The following is a 16,785-nucleotide window of genomic DNA, read 5'->3' on the forward strand; positions in this document are numbered from 1 at the left end:
CGGGAGCGGAGGCGTTGTCAGGAAGATGGCTGTGGGGCACGCCGGAACTGGGTGTGTGCAGCTGCGCAGACTCGGCCGGAAGTCCGGACAGACTCTGGTCCTGTAGTTTAGGGACGGTTTACTTTGTGGCCAGACGGAGGAGGCGATTCGGCGTTTCATGTTGATGGCCTTCAGTGCCAGTGGTGGCATGTCGGGACCCAGTAGGCCTCGGCTATTGCGCGATACGCGCGACAGGACAGCGGTGTGTTGAATCCTGCACAGCATGCTGCCTGTCCAGGGTGTTGTGGGCAGCCTCTGAGGATGCCTAAGCTCCTGCATTTGTCTGGCGGCTCGGTGTGGGCCTCGGCACTGCGCCTTCAGGGAAGGCCTCTTCCCCGGGTTCTGTGGAACTGGAGAGATAGGAGAGATGAAGAAACCGAGCCAAGCCTGACTGCTCCAGATCTTCAGGATAAGGAATCCTGTTGGGCTGGAGCAAAGGCTGTGTGAAGGGACGGGGTGAGGTGGGACACTGTGGAATTTGCTTTTGGAGGGGTCTCTGATTTCAGTGCTGTTTGCTAAGTCAGAGACTTCTTGCTGTGTGCCTTGAGCGCTGGGATTAGGTTCCATGCAACCACGTCCTGACTTCAGCGTTTGTGGTGGCCATGTCTTGAGAAACCCCTGACACTAGGCCTGTGTCATTGAAGGGACATTTGGATTTAATTTGGCATCAAGTTACATGCGGTTACATAAATACTGGTGGGTTCAGGGAACTCACTAACTCAATGTGCTGTGTTAGCACAATGTCAAGGTTTTGTTTTGTTTTGGGTTTTGGTTTTGATTTTTTTAAAATAGGTCTCTTTGTGTAGCCCTGACTGTTCCAGAGCTCACTATGTAGACTAGGCTGGCTTCGAACTCACAGAGATCCACTTGCCTCTGCCTCCTGAGTGCTGGGACCAGGCATGTGCCACCACAACCAGCCACACTGTGAGTTCTTTTGAAACAGGTGTGCAGTGTTTTTGCATTTTCATTTTAAAGATTTTAAATACTAGAAACAGATGCCTAGGAGAGACAAAAATCTGAATGAAGTTTTGATTAAGTATTTCTTTTTTTTTTTAATTGTGTGTGTATTTGCTACGTGTGAGTGCAGGTGCCCTTGGAGGCTAGAAGAGGTACCATCTGATGAGGGTGTTGAGAACTGAACTCAGGTCTCCTAGAAGAACAGCAAATGGTCTTAACTGCTGAACCATCTCTCCAGCCCCTTGATTCCGTATTTTAAAATACAATAAGCATGAATCTTGTTAATCTTCAGGACAATGAAGAAGTTAAAATAGTAATGGAGCCCAGACCTCAACTTAGTTTAATACTGTAAGAAGTCAGTACAAAATAAAATTTGTCTTTTACAAAACAAAGTTCTGGAATAAAAATGTAGCTCAGTTTTTTTTCCCCAGCCAAGAATTTGAGCACCTTATTGTTTGTAACAGGACAGTGGGTGCAAAAGTTTTCTGGAAAAGTCAAAGTAGAACTGAGAATGTAACTCTTATTGGCAAACTGCTTGTGTAATGTGTAAGGCCCTGTGTTCAGTGCTCACAAAACAAATAACACCAAAAATCAAATCATAATACCAAAGGAATATAGTGCTTCACACATATGTTTCTTCAAAAATACTGTTAAAACTTGTGGTTTGAGTGAAAATTTTTAATCATCAATGAGAAGAAAATCTAAGAGAACATCATACATTAACTATTTTAAGACTAAAGACCTCCTAGAGTCTGACCTGGTGACTTAGGCCTGCAGTCCCAGAACTCAGGGGCTGAGGGAAGAGGATGAGCAGTTTGAGGACAGACAGGAACAAAAGCTCTGAACAAGAAAGAGTGCCTGCCGGGCAGTGGTGGCACACACCTTTAATCCCAGCACTCGGGAGGCAGAGGCAGGTGGATCTCTGAGTTCGAGGCCAGCCTGGGCTACAGAGTAAGAGAGTAAGTTCCAGGAAAGGCTCCAAAGCTACACAGAAAAACCAAAAACCAAACCAAACCAAAACAAACAAAAAAGAAAATGTTCCAAATTAGCATGGTAAGGATAAGACAGGCCAGGGCCAGTGAGATGTCCCTGGGGTAAAGTACTTCCCATGCAATGCAGGCCGAATGGCCTGAGTTCAATCCCCAGAATCCACACAAAAATGGAAGGAGAGAATCAACTCCACAAAGTTGTCTTTGGACCTCCACATGAATACACCCATATCCCCGACCCCCTACTAGTACTTTGTTTTTAAAGGTGCAGTTTAGTGTCACATCTAGAAAAAAAAGAGAATAAAAAGTTCAGAAGGTGCCAGGCAGTGGTGGTGTATGCCTTTAATCTCAGCACTCGGGAGGCAGAGGCAGTCGGATCCCTGCAAGTTTGAGGACAGCCTGGTCTACATACCGAGTTTCAGGACAGCCAGGGCTGTTACATAGAGAAACTCTGTCTTGAAAAACAACAGCAACAACAATAACAACAAAAAAGTTCAGAAGGTATTGTCAGAATTTTTAGCACCATTATAAAAGAGACGACCATTTTCATGAAAATGTTTTGACACACCAATGGTGTTGACCCAATTTTTAAGTCACATAAAGAATAATTTGAAACAAGTAGAAGGTAGTATGGACAGAAAAAAAGTAGGTATACTGCTTGAAAAATGAAATACCAATTCTAAGTGAAAACCTTGGACTTCCGAGTAGATGATATGAAGACATCTGATGGCAACAGTGGGAAATGGTATTGGGCCTTTCAATTTCCATGTCTCTATTGGAGGGGTGGAAAGGGGCGTGGCACAGGGGGAAAACCCCTGAGCTGGACTTCTATTTATTTTGAGATTATATTATTTCTCCCTTCCCTTTCCTCCCTCCAGACTTTCCCTTATACACCTTGCCCTCTTTTCTCATTAATTGTTACATATCTTCCCAACTGTAACTGCTCAGTGTGTGTACTATTATTTGTATGTGTGTTTTCAGGGATGGCTGCTTGGTGTTGGATAACCACTTGAGGGCCATTCATCCCCTGAGGAAGACCCTTTTTTTTTTTCTGCTCTCAGAATTCCTTGGTTGTCTGTAGTCGTTTGTGTAGGCCTCAGACCTCTTGGGCTTCCCCCATGCACTTTGGCATGTCTGTTGTCGGACTTATGTTTAGGTGGTCATGTTAGTGAGACTTTAGTGGGTCCCTGGACTTCCTGAGTCCTGAAATTTGGCTCCTAGCTTGTGAAGACACTGGATTGAGAGAACAAAAGGGCAGCTGGGGTGCTCGTGTTGGCATTGGTAAAGTACACAGGGTGGATGCATCTTGATAAATTTGTACGTGTGTGCACAAGATCCTTCGGGGCCTCTGTGGACGTCCCTGTGCAGCCTGTGAGGAAGAGGACTACCCCCTGGGTAACTACTGCCCTGATGTCTGTCAGTCATACAGATTACCTACCTCTTCTGGAACTCTGAAAACTGCAGCATTCGCATGGAATCCTTCCACTCAACCTAACCTGTCAGTTTGTCTGTGCTCCTTGTGAGGTAATTTCCTCCTTTTCCTTGCTCTGTAATCTACAATTGGTCATCCTGATGCTGATAACACATTTCCAGATTGGGCTGTTTTTTAAAACGCTACTGTGAATATTTTCATACGTATCTTTGGGCTGCCATGTTTTTATTTCTTTTTTTTTTTTAAATTACACTCATGATATTTATTAATTACACTCATGATATTAATTGCATTTGTGGTATTCATTGATTACATTCACAGTATTCATTCAATAACTATATTTATGATATGATTTATTACATTCATTATATTATGACCTGATACTACTGTCGGTTTGTGGGGCTTTTCCATCACACAAAACAGAAGCTCTGTACTTAGGAAATCATTGCTCAATATTCCTTTCTTCTCCATCTTAATTTCTCTTGAGTTTTGTTTGGGAACAGAATTACTGAGTCTGGATGTGTAGTCATTATTCCAAAAGATCATGCATCCGGCTAAAAGCTATAGGATTCTATTGGAGCGGGTAAGAGAGAACGTTCGGAAAACCAGCAGGCCCTTGGGAGCTGCACTTGAGCGGTTGCATATGGAGCTCTTCACAAGCTGCTGTCCCCAGGCTTGCTTGCAGCTCGGCCCTCCCTGTTGCTCCACCGTTCTGCCGCCGGGTCTTCTCTCTCCTTTGCTCCTTACCTCCCAGCCTTGCCTTGGAACATGCATGCCCCACTCCGCTCTTGAAGCTCAGCACAGATGTTACTACCTACACCTAGCCTCCCTCACACCCCTAAGCTGGGACCAGTTTCCGTATACTATCTGCTTCTGTGGCTGATGTAACCTGAGCAAACTCATGGAGCACACTTACTTCGTTAAAATCACCTCATGGTGGGCTGGAGAGATGGTTCAGTGGTTAAGAGCACTTGCTGCTCCAATAGAGGATGCCCATTAGGTTCCCAGCACCCACATCAGGCAGCTCATGACTACCTGTCATTCCATCTCCAGGGAATCTGATGCCCTCTTCTAGCCTCTATGGGCATGTGCCCAAGCAAATAATTAAAAACAAAAGCTCAAAGCCAGATGTGACACATGCCTTTAGTCCCAGCATTCAGGAGACAGAGGCAGGCAGATCTCTTAGTTTAAGGCCAGCCAGTGCTATACAGTGAGACCCTGTCTCAAACAACAAACCTCATATGAACTTGTCTGCCCATTCTCAAGATGAAAGCGGGATCTCCAGGCCCTCATGTCTTATCCAGATAATTAGAACTAATGTCCTTGCATCTCTGCCTACAGAGCGTGTACCTGGGCAAATTTCATCTATGGATAAATCGAACAATCTGCTCTCTTATCACTGGCTCTTACAGCTGATAGCAGACAGTTAGAACCACCGACATCCATCCACCCTTCAGTGGCTCATGACACCACACAGAATGTCCGCCTGTACTTGTCTGTCATGTCATTTGGCAGAGCTACTGTGATTTGGATAGCTGTTCTCAAAAAGCCATGTGTCAAAGCCTTGCTGACCAGGTTGACCATACTGGAGAGGCAGTGACAGCTTTAAGAGGTGGTACCTAGAAGCTGGGCGGTGGTGGTGCACACCTTTAATCCCAGCACTCGGAGGCAGAGCCAGGTGGATCTCTGTGAGTTCAAGGCCAGCCTGGTCTACAGAGCGAGTTCCAGGACAGGCTCCAAAGCTACACAGAGAAACTCTGTCTCGAAAAATAAACAAATAAACAAACAAAGAGGTGGAGCCTAGTAGGTCTTTTGTGGGGGATGCCCTTGAAGGAAATTGTGGGATCTTTGTGCCTTTGTTTCTTGTTTCCTGGACATGAAATAAGTGGATTTTGTTCTGCTGACAAGTCTAAAGCACTGTGTTATGGACTAAACCTCCAAGACTTCGGGCTGAAATAAGCCCCTTCTTTTTATAAGTTATTGACCTTGATTGTTTTCTTACAGTGGCAAGGCGGCTAGTGACTCAGGATCTTTCCTCTTGGAGTTAGCAACTCATGTTTTCACTTGTTGGGCTTTGTAAGTCCTGTTAAGACACGGCGCTTGCTAATTCATGTCTCCGGTGCTGATACAGTTGGTTATTGGACACAGGGTCCACTTTCTCCTTCTCCTCCTCCTCCTGCTCTTCCTCCCTCTCCTTCTTCCTCCCTCCTCATCCCCCCTCTTTGAGACAGGGACTTAGTATGTAGATTAGGCTGGCCTCGAACTCACAGAGATCCACCTGCTTCTGCCTTCTGTTATAATATGCTAGGATTATAGGTGTGTGCCACCATGCATGACTTTCTTTTTTCTTTCTCTCTTTCTCTTTCTTTCTTTCTTTCTTTCTTTCTTTCTTTCTTTCTTTCTTTCTTTCTTTCTTTCTTTCTTTCTTTCTTTCTCTCTTTCTCTTTCTTTCTTTCTTTCTTTCTTTCTTTCTTTCTTTTCTTTCTTTCTTTCTTTCTTTCTTTCTTTCTTTCTTTCGAGACAGGATCTCATGTATCTCAGGATGGCTGCAAACTTGCTATGTAGCTAAAAATGACCTTAAACTTCTGAGGTCTCCTACCTCTATCTCCCAAGTGTTAGGATTACAGGTGTGTGCCACCACACCGAGTTTATGTGATGCTGGGATTGAACATAGGGCTCTGTGTGTGCTTGACAAGCACTCTGCCAGGTGAAGCCCATTCCCACCCCAAATAGGTTTCTTTTCTTTTTTTATAGAAGGTTTTTTTTCTTTTTTGATTTTTCGAGACAGGGTTTCTCTGTGTAGCTTTGGAGCCTCTCCTGGAACTCACTCTGTAGCCCAGGCTGGCCTCGAACTCACAGAGATCCACCTGGCTCTGCCTCCCGAGTGCTGGGATTAAAGGCGTGAGCCACCACCGCCCGGTTTAGAAGATAATACTTTTATATGTCTGCGTGTATGTATGAGCACTACATGTGTGCAATATCTGAGGAGGCCAGAACAGGGTTCAGATCACCTGGAGCTGGAGTCACAGATGATTGTGAGTCTCTATGTGGGTGCTGGAAACTGAATTCAGGTCCTCTGTAAGATCAGCCAGTGTTCTTAACTGCTGAGCCAACTCTTGTTGCGGGATGTTTGACTGCACAGTGACACTCTGAGACTGTTAATAAAGTTTAACCTTAAATCAGGGCAGAGTTAGCGACTAGATGAACAGAATTAGCCATAGAGGTTTTGGAGGACCCAGGATACATCCAGAGAGATAAAGGCAGTAGTAGGGAGGGCTTTAGAAAGATTGTTGGCCCTTTTGGGTAGGGAGAGGAGAGAGAGGGGAGGTCACCGGTTGCTTCTCCACTGCTTCTCTGATCAATCAGGTTTTTACCCCGATATTTGACTCCTGAGTTTTTACTAATAATAAAAATGTCAGATAAACTCTTCAATCTCTAGCACCTCTTTTATTTTCTTTAATATTTTTTAGATTTGTTATTTTATATGTATGAGTATTTTGCTTGCTTATATGTCTGTTCATCACATATGTGCCTGGTGCCTGAGAAGGTAGAAAGAGGACATCAGATCCCCTGGGACTGAAATTACAGATGGTTGTGAGCCACTGTGTGGATGCTGGGAATTGAACCTGGGTCCCCCGCAAGAACAATAAGTGCTCTTAACCCCTGAACCAACGCTCCAGCCTCCTTTTATTTCCTTTACTTTGATCGTCTAAGCTCACACCTTCAAATGACAGAATCCAATTTCAAATTGTTCCATATTAATTCAATATGTACATATGTACATAAACCCACAAGTAGTGGGACTTGCTTTCTTTTTTTTTTTTTTCGAAACAGGGTTTCTCTGTGTAGCTTTGCGCCTTTCCCAGAACTCGCTTTGGAGATCAGGCTGGCCTCAAACTCAGAGAGATCCACCTGCCTCTGCCTCCCGAGTGCTGGGATTAAAGGCGTGCGCCACCACCGCCCGGCAAATGTGGTACATAATGGAATTTCAGTTTTTTTGTTTGTCGTTTGTTTTTGTTGTTGTTTTGGGGTTTTTTTTGAGACAGGGTTTCTCTGTGTAACTTTGAGCCTTTCCTGGATCTCACTCTGTAGCCCAGGCTGGCCTCGAACTCACAGAGATCCACCTGCCTCTGCCTTGTGAGTGCTGGGATTAAAGATGTGTGCCACCATGCCCGGCAGTAGTGGGACTTTCTGTCCTTTTCTGTGTTCATACAGCTCACACCCATGGATGTCACATATCCCACAACACTGTCTCCAGTTTTACTTTTTGTTTGTTTGTTTGTTTTTAGGGATAGGGTTTCTTTGTGTAACAGCCCTGACTGCCCTGGAATTCTCTCTGTAGACCAGGCTGGCCTCGAACTCACAGAGATCTGCTTGCCTCTGTCTCCGAGTGCCGGGATTAAAGGCGTGCACAACCACGCCCAGCTTACCAGTTTTACTTTTATCAGTTGACTTCTCTCTTAAAGAAAAATTTAAAACAAGAAAACCATTTTCCTAGGTACCACCACATTTCCCATTCTAGAATTCTTTCTCCTTTCCTCTGGTCCAGTTTGGGTCTGGCCGTCTTCCTCTGAGGGACTCCCACTTCCCACACAGTGCTTCTTCTGTGGGTCTGCTGGAATACAGTATGCCAGCTGTGGGAGTTTGAGTGTCTTAGTCTTCTGGGTCAGTTTTGCAGGACCACTCTTGAAGATGCTGTTTTGTTATCCCTCCTCCTCGGCCCTGTGATGGTGATGTGCCTGTGACTCACCTATGTGGGTTCCTGAAGCAGATGGGGTGGGGTCTGAGGCACCAAATGTTCCATAAGCACAGACACTTCTGCAGGGAAGAAGCAGGGACATGGAGGGGAGGTCCACCCAGGCCCAGTTGCAGGGTATTGGAGGGGAGCTGCACTCAGTTGAGGGCCCAGTTGCAGGGTATTGGAGGGGAGCTGCACTCAGTTGAAGGGACAGCAGGTTACTTGGAAATGTGTTAGATTGAACCAATCAGCTCTCTCTTCAAGGTGAGCTAGGCATTTACAGCTTTCACCAAGTCCAGAAGATTGACAAGTACTCTCTTATCCCTCCTGGTACTGTGGTTGCTCCATCTCACTCAAGCTACTGATCTCTTCTCTGTCAGCGTGTGATACCTGTTCCTCTTGTCCAATGTTTTTTTTTTTTTTTTTTTAATTACAGGTGCTTTTCCCCTCTAGACAAAGTTCCACTGGGTTCTTTTTCTGTCTCCTGTATTTTCTCATCATGTTGAGCATATGTTTTCAGCAGTGTTGATTATACCTGTGCACGTCATCACCCCTGCATTCCTTCTGCTTCTACGGACAGAGTTCTTCCCAGGTTGTGGACTGTTGTGGCAGGCAGCTTCCGTCACGGTGTGTGAAGGGGTTGTTTTTGTCATTGTGACAAGACACAGGAGAGGAGAAATTCAGATGAAGAAGCATTGGTTTCACTGCCATGGCTGCTTGGCCCCATGCACAGGGGCAGAGAACTGTGGCCTTGGAGGGGAGCTGTTTACTTCCTGACCAAGCAGAAGCACAGGGCACAAGAAGAAGGACCTGGAATAACACACTCCCAAACCTGCCCTATTTCCCCCAGTCGGAACCTACCTCCCAAGGTTTCCAAGCTTTGCCAAATAGCACCTCTCACCAGAGACCAAGCATTCAAGCATTCACAACATGAGCTAGTGGGGGACGTTTCACTTTCTTTATTCTTTGCCCAACATAATATTTTTATTAATTATTTGGCAATTTCATACAATGCACCCCATCACACTTGTTTCCCATTCCTCCTGGATCCACCCTCCCATCCTTGTGCCCTCCCCCACAAAACAAACGAGCCCACCAAGTCCAATTTCTGTTGCCCACATACCCACTGGAGCACGATCAGTCTCCCAGTGGACGGTCCCTTAAAGGAAACTGAGTGTGCTGCCCCCACCCCCACAACCCTGCAAGAAGCCATCAGTTGTGAAGAGGGACACGTCAGCATCTTTAGCACATTTTTTATTTTTGGTTTTTCGAGACAGGGTTTCTCTGTGTAGTTTTGGTGCCTGTCCTGGATCTCGCTCTGCAGACCAGGCTGGTCTCTGCCTCCCAAGTGCTGGGAGTAAAGGCGTGTGCCACCACGGCCTGGCTCTTTGTCACAATTTTTAAGGACTCTTTTCAATAGCTTCTTGTTGGTACTGTCTCTTTTTTTCTTTTTTGTCGGGGAGAGAGGTTGCCTTCAATGTCTCCCATTCTCAGTTAGGAGTCTTTAGTTACTGATACCACTGCAAAAGCTTCCCTGTCCATAGCAGCTGGCAGCAGCATGGACCACGGACATCAACATGGCCCCCAGCAGCAGCAGCAGCGTCGACCACAGACATCAACACGGCCCCCAGCAGCAGCGTGGACCACGGACATCAACATGGCCCCCAGCAGCAGCGTGGACCACGGACATCAACATGGCCCCCAGCAGCAGCGTGGACCACGGACATCAACATGGCCCCCAGCAGCAGCAGCGTGGACCACGGACATCAACATGGCCCCCAGCAGCAGCATGGACCATGGAAGTCTTTCAAGGAGGCTCAATCCAGGAAACAAACCATTCCTCGTCTCGGATACCTTGCTGCTGCTCAGAGTCAGGGCAGCCATGCAGTTGGGCAGTGTGTCTGGGGGCAGGGCCTGTGCGAGCTCCAGGTTGCTGTCCACCACCCTGCCCATGGCCCGAGCCTCCTGGCAGACGAGGACTGGCCCTACTGGGCACCAACATTCTCCTTTGTTGCTGGGGCTGAGCTCCCACACCTATGGCCACTGTCTTGTCTCTAATCCCTCTTTTCTCTGCCTCTCGCCATGCTGTTCTGCCATCTTCTTTTCCAGTTCCATGAAACCACTTTTTTGGTTGTGAGTCTAGCCTTTAACGGCTGAGCTATCCCTCCAGCCCTGAAACCACTTTTTGAAAGCATCTTCCCATAAGACCTGCCTTTTAAAAGTTGTTCCAGAGATACTGTGTGCTCTGCAGGCTCATCTTCCACTGCCTCATCTCCCCTCGTAGCCTCCACGGATCATGTAGGCTTCTCAGAGCAGCTCTGTAGCCCAATGGGTACTGGCAGCTGCCACCATCTTGAATCTCCCAAGAATCTTTCTTATCGATGTTTCACTTTCAAATGGTACTTGTAACAAATCCCTGTGGTAATCAACTTACAAAGGGAGGTTTATTTTGGCTCCTGATTTCATAGCTTTCAGTCTGTGTTTACATAGCTCTGTAGTCTCAGCCCATGGCAGCTTGGTGCATCCTGCTGCCAGGGTGTCTCAATTAGGGTTTCTGTTGCTGTGAAGAGACACCATGATCATGGCAACTCTTATAAAGGAAAAACATTTCATTGGGGTAGTTCACGTTTTCAGAGGTTTAGTCCAGTATCATCATGGTGTGCCATCATGGCATAGAGGCAGACATGGTACTAGAGCTGAGAGCCCTACATCTTGATGGCAGGCAACAGGAAGTGGTCTGGCTCAAAGCCCACCTCCACAGTGACACACTTCCTCCAACAAGGCCACAGCTACTCCGACAAGGCCACACCTCCTAATAGTGCCACTCCCTTTGGGGGCCATTTTCTTTCAAATCACTACATTCCACTTTCTGGCCCCCAAAAGCTTGTAGCCATATCATAATGCAAATATGCATTTAGTCTAACTTCAAAAGTCCCCATAGTTTCATATAACAGCCTCAAACTTATTTAAAAGTGTAAAGTTCAGTCTCTTCTGAGATTCATGCAATCTCTTAACTGTAATCCCCTATAAAATCAAATAAAAAAGCAGATCACATACTTCCAACATATATATACACAGGATATACATTACCATTCCAAAATGTAGGGAAGGGAGCACAGTGAGGAAATACTGGACCAAAGCAAGACTGAAAATCAACTGGGCAAACTCCGAACTTTGCATCTCCCTGTCTGGCTGATGTCAAAATGTCCTTTAGATCTCCACTCCTTTCAGCTTTGTTGAATGAAACACACTTCTTTCTCTTGGGCTGGTTTCACTACCTGTTAGCAGCTTTCCTTGGCAGGTATCCCACGACTCTGGCATCTCCAACATTTTGGAGTCTCCAAGGTAACCCAGGTTTCTCAACAGCTTCACACAATGACCTCTTTGGGCCTCCATTCATGGACACCCCTGATGTATGCCTGGCCTCAGCGGCTTCCCTTAGACGCAGAGACATATTCCATAACCTCTTCTGTTCTTGATTTTAAAGCCAGAACCACATGACCGAAACTGCCAAGTTCTACTGCTCGTTGGGTCGGGAACATGGCCCCCTTATTCAACTACATCTTCACCAGCTTTCTGTCCTTCACTGCCTAAGCTTGGCTGTCCTGAAACTTGATATGTAGACAAGGCTGGCCTCCAACTCAGAGATACAACAGCCTCTGCCTTCTGAGTGCTGGGATTAAAGGTGTGTACCACCAAACCTGGCTCTAAGCTTTTCTTTAATTCCTTTTCACAAGTTAGAAATTTAGCTCTGTGGGATCTTGCCCTGAGGTCACCACTCCCTTTATCCATTTCTTTCTTTCTTTTTAAAATATAATTTATTTATTTTTTATTTTATTTGTATTGGTTTTTTTGCTGCATGTATATAGACTGTGTGAGGGTGTCAGATCTTAGAGTTGCAGACAGTTGTGAGCTGCCCTGTGGGTGCTGGGACTTGAACCCAGGTCCTTTGGAAGAGCAGTCAGTGCTCTTAACCACTGAGCCATCTCTCCAGCCCCCCCCCCTTTATCCATTTCTTAATCTGTTTATCTCCTTGAACACAGGACTTAGTTCCATTTTACTTCCTGGTGCTTCTTTTCTACCTCAAATTTTACATTTTCTTGTTCCTTTTCATTATAAATTGGTATAAGAGAGACCAGTAATAACCACACAACAGAGTCAATACTAGACTGTTTGGAGATTTCCTCTGCCAATGGAATTAACCCAAAACTCTTCACTTTAGCCTCAGGCAGACTTTCCAGACAAGGGCAAAAAGCCACATTCTTCACCAAAATATCACAAGAACAATCTATAGGCAACATATTAAAATTCTTCTCCTCAGAAACAGCTTGAGCCAGCCCCACGGTTCAAATCACACTCAGCCCCACTGTCTTCCATGCTTCTACTAGAATGACCCAGTAAGCAGTGCTTAAAGCATTCCACTGCCTTTTAATCCACAGCCCCAAGGTCCGTATTCCTACCAACAAAAGCATGGGCAGGCCTATCACAGCAGTACCCCAATCCCTGGTACCAACTTTTGTCTTAATTAGGGTTTCTATTGCTGTGAAGAGACACCATGACCATGGCAATTCTTATAAAGAAAAAACATTTAATTGGTGTGGCTTACATTTTCAAAGGTTCAGTCCATTATCATCATGGTGTGACATGGTGGTGTGCAGGCTAACTTGATGCTGGAGCTGAGAGTCCTACATCTTGACAGGCAGGCAACAGGAAGTGGTCTGGCTCACTGGGTGCAGCTTGAGCATATATGTAGACCTCAAAGACCACTTCCATAGTGACACACCTCCTCCAACAAGGCCATAGCCACTCCAACAAGGCCATAGCTACTCCAACAAGGCCACAGCTACTCCAACAAGGCCATGCATACCTCCTAATAGTACAACTCCCTTTGGGAGCCATTTTATTTCAAATCACCGTACAGGGTACCCTGCTGCAGTCACCACATGGCAGCCGGGGAGTAAGAAAAGAAAGAAGGCAGGATCCCAATATTCCCCTAGAAGGCATGCCCTGGTAACCTTACTTCAATTAGCTCCCCCTCCTAATCATTAGGACCTAATGTGTCCACCATTGCCCAAAAGCACCCGGGCTTCCGAAAGTCTTTAACACATGGTTCTTTGGGGGACATTTATTGATCCAAAGCACAGCGTCACAGCATCATATTATTTTGGTGTCAAGTGTCATCCTGGCCACAGTGATATGTGCTAGATGTCACTTTCCTTCATGGTTGCCAGGACTTGGCTCTGACTAGCATTTGACTGTCTGTGATTTTGACCTGTAAACAGTTGGCCAGAGTGGCCTTTTCTTCTGGTCCTCTTCAGTCATACTCCAAAGGCTCAGCTCTTCTGTAGCTTCTCGGGCTCTTAGGTGACCCACAGGGCTGTCCTACCTAGAAACCACCTTCCCTGTGTGACCCCTGGGGTTCACACATGGCTTCCCAGCAGCTCTTGGCCAGTTTGCTGTAATCTCACCTGGGCATGTAGAGGTCAGCTTTTGGAAAGAAACCCAAGCAAACTGTGCACAGAATCAGGGAGCATTCTATGTAGCTCTCTCCCTTTCTGTGCTTGCAAGACGTCTTCCACAGATGACAGTGCCACTCTCTGCACTCTGTTCTGCCTGGATCTCTACTGCATCGCAGCAGGGAGCTGGGGCAGCTGGAAGGCCACCTCATTTGTTCCTGTGGTTGTGGTTTGAATGTGGCTTGGCCACTCCCAAGTTCCCAGTGCAGTTCAACCCCATTGAGAGATACTCGGAGGGTGGACACTTGGTCTGACTGTGGTTTTTAGAGGTGGGTTCCTTGGGAGGTAACTGGGATCAAGCCATCATAGTAAACCCTGTGATAGAATTCTGGTGTCTTTACGAGAAGAGGGAGGCCCAAGGACAGAGTCTCACACATCCCCTTTCTCTCACTACTTGAAGTCTTGCATGTCCTCTGGACTCTGACTGTAAGAACTATGTAACACTGGATAAGGCGTTCAGCCTCCCAGAGCCATGAGCCCGAATAAAGCCATCTCCTTGGTGACATATTTAGACTGTCCTTTCAAGGGTTATGAGCAATAGAGAGTAGACTAACAGGCCATCTCCCAGAGGTTGCTGTCTGTGCACTGGCATCCGCCAAAGCCTGGAAAGAGGGGTGCCGAGGACACCCCAGCTTCTTGGTGTTTGCAGGAGGCAAAGCTGGTTTAGTTGTGACCACACGACTAGAAATGGAAGCTCTTCAAGTCTTCAGACACCTCACACAGAGGAAGAGCCAGCTTTCCTGTTTTAAGAAAGGTTTCTACTTTCTGAGTCCGTCCTAAGTAACAGACACAACTGGAGCCGTACTGTTGCCCGCGGCTCTGCTTTAGTCTCATCCATGTGGCAGCAGGTGGCAGCATCTCCATCCGTTGGAAGGCTTCTGGATCGCAGTCCGTGGTGTAGACACGTGTCCAGGGTGCCTGGGCTGCTTCCTTTGCCTCTTGTTAATCCCGCTGCTGTGGATATTGGTGTGCACATCTATTTTAGTCCTCAGTTTTAATTCTCCTGGGACTATGCCCAGAAGTGACATTGCTGGGACAGATGGTGACACTCACCCAACTTTCCGAGGAACCGCCAAGCTGGTTTTCATGCTGGCTCACACAGTCTCACCAGCCGCACTCCAGGTTCCGATGCTCAGTGTCCTCAGCAGCACATGTTTCTTGTTATTGTACACACATGCCAAAGCATCCAAGCGGCTGGAATGGATGGGCACTGAAAGCTAGTTCATCTTCTACCTCTGTGTGTAGATTCCTAGTTTTTTGGTTTTTGCATCTGATTCTTGAAGGTTCTGTGTACATATGAGCTCATTTACACAAAATTTCATACAACTTAGCACAAATGGCAGTTTCCCGTACAGATACATCTTCAGCCTGTCCTTGGACTGACAGCAAACATTGGGGTTAGTTCCACCACTGTCAGCCTTGCCTTCTTGACCCTTGTAGTGACTACATAGTAATCTTGGCATAGATAGGACGTCATGTATGGACAGTACTGAGCTCACTTACAGCCTGTGCCAGCAGGCGTGAGGTCATGTTCATGTCCCTGCAGAGTCTGTAGTATCTACAGGGACATAATCAAAAGTGTTGACCCAAAGTAGTCAAAATTTTGTTTGAAAAGGACATGTTGTCATGTCCTCTTGACAAGTTTTGATAATTCTTGTCCCATCCCAAATGTGCCAGAAGATCTGTTTCTGACCCGGGAGTGGCTTGTGGCACTTTCAACCCATCATAGGCAGATGTCAAGGTGTCAAGATGTCAACAACCATGAGAGTTCCCCCATGTTGAGGGCCACCCTGAGCTGGCTTCCCTGTGGGTACCAGAGTTGGCCCTATGCTGGAAAGAGGCAAGGAGTGCTGGGGTTGTAGTTAGGGTTTCTATTGCTGGGATAAAACGCCGTGATCAAAAGCAACCTGGGAAGGAAAGGGTTTATTTCAGTTTACAGCTTGTAGTCTACCATACAGAGAAGTCAGGGCAGGAACTGATGCAGAGGCCATAGGGGAGTGGGTGCTCTTTGGGGCCATAGCACAGAAGCCTGCTTGGCACTCCACAAGGCTGCTCTCCCAGGGGGACCTGCTGTTTCCTGGTCCCATCATCTCCCTTTTCCTTGGTTTTGGCCAGAGCACATCCTTGATGAGTCTTTTCAGAAGCCCACGGAAAGTACATCTGGCAGTTCCTCAACACAACTGTTCATTCTTTGCCCTTCCCCTCAGTGAGAAGTAGGACAGAGTTCCCCTCCTGCTCTCACTGGCCCTGGGATATCTGGCCCTGCCCCTGGATTGCAGCTGCAATGGGAGAGCTGGCCCCGCCCACAAGGGAGAGCTGGCCCCGCCCCCACAAGGGAGAGATGGCCCCATCCCTTACCACAGGAATGGGAGAGCTGACTTGTGGGCTCAGGAAAGCTAGCTCTGCCCCTCACCTGAAGTGGGGCAGTCCCAGCAAAGGCCCAAATTGACCAATTCAGCTACCTCCCAGGCACAAATTCATGGCTTTGAGTCCACCCCAACATCTACCCCACCTATGATCTGCTCATGAAGAAACTGGTCCTGTGGAACCATAGCTGCAGGATCTCCATGACTCAAGACAACAGCAGGATATCCAAGAGGAGTTTTGGTGAGAGTCCAGTATTGATGGTATACCAAAAGCCAAAGGCCTTGAACCAGACCAACAACTCATTACAATGAACATTTGAAAGTAAAGCTATTTGGACAGAAAGGTATACTGTGTGACACACCACAGCTCCCAATGCCACTAAGATGAATGAAGAGTGATGGAGACGTGGGAAAGACAGAGGAGTGTTGTTGGTTGTTTTCTTTACTTTTTTGCTCTTAGCTCTTTTGGCTCTTTTGGGGGGCCTGCCATCCAGCTCCCAAATAAATCACACATGGAGGCTTATTCTTAATTATAAATATCCGGCCTTAGTTTGGCTTGTTTCTAGACAGCTTTTCTTAACTTAAATTATCCCATTTATCTTTTGCCTCTGGGCTTTTACCTTTTCTTACTTCTGTAGATCTTACTTTTTCACTCTTACTCTGTGGATGGCTGTGTGGCTGTGTGGCTGTGTGGCTGTGTGGCTGTGTGGCTGTGTGACTGTGTAACTGTGTGACTGTGTGGCTGGCC

The 16,785-nt window shown here is 46.6% G+C and overlaps 1 long non-coding RNA gene across 1 annotated transcript; it reads left to right on the plus strand.

The window, feature by feature from the left end:
- Window positions 1-48: 48 nt before the first annotated feature.
- LOC128098926 (uncharacterized) lies at window positions 49-12,760 on the plus strand. The gene is made up of 2 exons (XR_008214390.1): window positions 49-3,509; window positions 8,592-12,760. It is a non-coding gene; the product is annotated as an uncharacterized LOC128098926 (long non-coding RNA).
- The last annotated feature ends 4,025 nt before the right edge of the window (window positions 12,761-16,785 follow it).

The sequence above is a fragment of the Peromyscus californicus genome, unplaced genomic scaffold, assembly GCF_007827085.1.
Source record: "Peromyscus californicus insignis strain IS unplaced genomic scaffold, ASM782708v3 Scaffold_6__1_contigs__length_162567912, whole genome shotgun sequence".
Lineage (NCBI taxonomy): Eukaryota > Metazoa > Chordata > Mammalia > Rodentia > Cricetidae > Peromyscus > Peromyscus californicus.